The sequence below is a fragment of the Atta colombica genome, unplaced genomic scaffold (assembly GCF_001594045.1).
Source record: "Atta colombica isolate Treedump-2 unplaced genomic scaffold, Acol1.0 scaffold220, whole genome shotgun sequence".
Classification (NCBI taxonomy): Eukaryota; Metazoa; Arthropoda; class Insecta; order Hymenoptera; family Formicidae; genus Atta; species Atta colombica.
This window is the reverse complement of record NW_017259317.1, coordinates 133,085-137,008: the sequence shown is the minus strand read 5'-3', so window position 1 is coordinate 137,008 and position 3,924 is coordinate 133,085. Positions and strand designations below refer to the sequence as shown.

Genomic DNA, 3,924 nt, shown 5'->3' with positions numbered 1-3,924 from the left:
TATATATATATATATATACTATCTATATAAATCTCATGTGAGATGAAAGGAACCTTTCTGAAAGGAACTATGGAATTCAATTTAACGCAAAAATCGCATGGCTCCTTAAAATTTTATCGAAACAAGATAATTTTGAAACAGCAATTGTTTAAAACTATCCAAATTGAATATTTTGTCATCAAACATCATAAAAAATTGATGATTGCCGTTCATCAAAGAGCAATAACTCTAAACTCCTTATCGATGTTGTGATTTTAAATGAATTCTTGAAATATTATATATTTATGACTTTCTGATAGTTTAGAAATATTAAGAAAATTATAGAAAATGATGACTCTTTTATACTACATTTTTATTACTCAAACAAACTAAAGCTCAACTAATGGCTTGTGTAAAATTATGTATACTTAGTTAAAAATTTATTTAAAAGAACACTCGATTTTCTTTTTTGGTATATACAAGAGTATATACTAGAATTTTCCTCGTTGTGTGTCCTATACACAGAGCTTAAACTTATGTTTAAGATACATCCTGTATTTATTGTTGAACGGGATAGAAACGGTAATGCACGGGTAACAGGATGAAGGATACAACACGAGCTGCAGGCGATGGAAGTTACAATATTGAACGTTGCTTTTTAGCGCAAGCGGCCGCGTTTATAAATTCCCCCAGGGAGATCATAAGATCTCCGAGAATAAAGAAGGTGAATAATACTAAATGTGACATGCATAAGTGTTTCTCATCGAGCGAAAGAAAAGTGTTCTGTACTAAAAACAACTTGTTAAGTAATTGTACGTTTTAACATCACTAAAAAAACGAGTCTCGTGTATCGGAAAGTTCTCTTTAAATGTATGTATACCAGCGATGTGGAAAGTTGCACTTTTATGTGCCGATATCAATAAAAATGTGCCGACCAAAAAATTTTGAATAAAACGAATCAATTTTGAAGCAACAATATTGCAGCAATAGTATGCAGTTTTGTGTTAGCTTCTATAAAATGCAGGAACAAAGCAAGGAAATGAAACAAGAGAAAATCGAAATCAAATTTAGGTTTATTATTTTTTATTTGTAAACGGAAAAAGTATGCAACACAAAAAAAATTCGGTTCCTGACATCCCCGCGACATTAGTGCAAATTTTTTGGTAAAAAAATATAAAAAGAGAAAAGAAATAAATTGTTCAAAAAATTTTAGCATGGTTTTATAATTGAGAGAACTCAAATGTCAAACTATGTTTAAAAAAAATGTAGAGAAATAGACAAAACAAAGGGTTTTTCAGGAAGAGATTTTTCGAAAAGGAGGGTAAATAAAATTATTTTGGCCTAAATTAATTTTTCTTATGCATATATATTTTCTCATATTTTTTTATATTCTGAATCATTTGCAAACGTTTATTTCAAACTGATCTGATGGAAACATGTTGAAAATCGCATTAAAAGTAGCATAATTTTGAAATCTCATCTTTGATTGCAATTTTCGATATTTTTCCATCAGTTTAACTTGAAATTAATATTTGCAAATGATTCAGCACATCAAAAAATATGAAAAAAAAACTTGAAAAAAGTTCTATTGCTTAAATTAAAATTGGTTATTTTACTAAATATCCTGAATAATGTATAAATATAATAGGTCAATTTTGATCAAAGAAATAGAATGTTTCTAAAGCATTTTTTTTTTATTTTCTTTAATATTCTGAATTACTTGTTAATTTCAAGCTAAATTGATCGGAAAATATTACAAATTGCACTCAAATATCAGATTTTGATGAAATTGTGCTACTTTTAATGTGATTTTTAACATTCCACCAGATCATATTCGAAATAAAAGTTTGCAAATGATTCAGCACATCAAAAAATGTAAGAAAATGTGCACAAGAGAGAAATTCCATGGTTTAAACCAAAATCCGATAATTTTACCTCCTTTATTTTTTTTGGAAATTATTTAAAAAACATATAATCAAACCTTAACCCCTCTTCTTTAAAAGTATATTAGGTGTGGGAAAAAGTTCGTGGCGTTTTTCCCGTTAAATAGCATTAAAAAAACGCCACGAACTTTTTCCCACATCTAATATGTATATTTTTATTTAGTTATGATATTTTCTACATTTTTTGTTTTAATTTGTTTGAACGCAATGGTAACAGAATTGTTTTTACAAACATTGCAATGTACGTAACTTTTTACTTTTAAATTAAAAAAGTTTGATTGCATCGTAAAACTCTCCAAAATCTCGAAAAGAATTCCTATGAAAAATTTCTGTTTTTAATCTACTTATATATGTACATACTTCTTTAATTCTACACTTTTAGAAAAAATTTAGAATTTATTATTTAATCTTTTTTTTAAGAGAGCTGTGAGCGCAAAGCAAAAGTTAAATTATCTTTGTGATACAGAGCGTGATGGTTTTTTACGCTTTTAGATGCAAAGTATCTTCAACTTGATTGTAATTTTTTTCTTAAGTTAACATGAAGTGGAATTCGAGTGCTATGACAAATGACTAATTGAATCTGTAATTGCCAATTTTTGGAATTCTTTTCTATCAGTAAGAACAGTCTCATCGAACGAATTCTTGCTTAATACATCCGATGCGACCTTGTAATTTTGCACGTCGAAAGTAGTAGTTTCTTGAAACCGAATCGATATAATCGTCGACGAGTGAGAGAGTATATTGCGAAGGCGCGACTTAGGGAAACGCAGCTCTACGTGATTTATACAGAAAGAGGACTCCGCCTCGTTTTACTACCGTAAACGTGATATGTAGACTCTTTGTTCTTAACGCGAACAAAAATACAGAGAGTACATCTGTATCCTCTTCTGTCTGCTCTGTGCTATGGAGGTGAAATCATTCCGCTCTCTCCAAAATTCTTTAGTAAATAAATGTATACGAATCCAGAAGTCAGACGTAAATTTTAGTCAACCCATAAATTTTAGCTAGCTAAATTTAATTAACACTCTCTAATTCCAACATATTCTAACGATTTACTAGAGATAAAACAATTTTGCAAAATAATGCTGCTTACTGTGACAGCGTAGGAAATATGTATGTATAAAAAAACTTAAAAGAGCTGCAGTAATACTACGAGAGACCTAGTTTACAAATCTGTAAAGAGTTAAAAGTAATGAACAAACCACGAAGCTATAAAGTACAAACTCATGTTTCTTCTGAAATAGCGCGTTTGCCGTAATCCATTTTTATGGGGTTCTACGGCGAAGCAAATATCCGTATTGCCTGGTTGAAAATTGCAATCTTGCGCATAAATCACGGCTTACATTACAAATAATCTGCCTATATAATAGATATGCAATCTTACGGAAAGTAGAATTGTTTCTTACATCAATTATTGAAAAAAATATAACTTCAACATTCGTTATTATTTGATTATTTCTGGTAATTTAATTTCTATGTCAAATTTTCCTACAAAATATACTGAACGTTGAAAATACATTGAACAAATTTTAAACGATATCTGATTACTCATAAAATAATCATAGACAAATGTATACACGTATCATATTTACACAGTTGTTTAAATATTGTAACGTGAAATTACAATTTATTTCTTATTTTTAATAGAGCAATTAAGCAATTTATAATCGATTATTATTTTCTAAATTAAAGACTCGAGAAAGTAGCTTTACATTAGCATTTGAAATGTTAGATTAAAATATCGTTATGATTCAACGTTCAACTCGGTTCAATTAATATCTAAAAAAGTAAAATTTTTACTCCTGCGTATATAAATTTTAAAATTTAAAATTAATAAAAGTTCATTTATATGATTAAATAATAAATTAATTAATACTATATAGAACAGGTAAAAATTAAGAATAGTGTCATGCAATGGAGAATATAATAATCATATACAGAGTGAGAAGCTGACGAATCGAAATAGTTATTATTTTAATGAGTTTATTATTTTAATGAGTAG

General features: G+C 28.4%; 1 protein-coding gene across 1 annotated transcript in view; it reads right to left on the bottom strand.

Moving 5' to 3' along the window:
- LOC108687935 (proteoglycan Cow) overlaps window positions 1-3,924 on the bottom strand; it is a 145,478-nt gene that overhangs the window by 21,277 nt on the left and 120,277 nt on the right. The window lies entirely within an intron of this gene.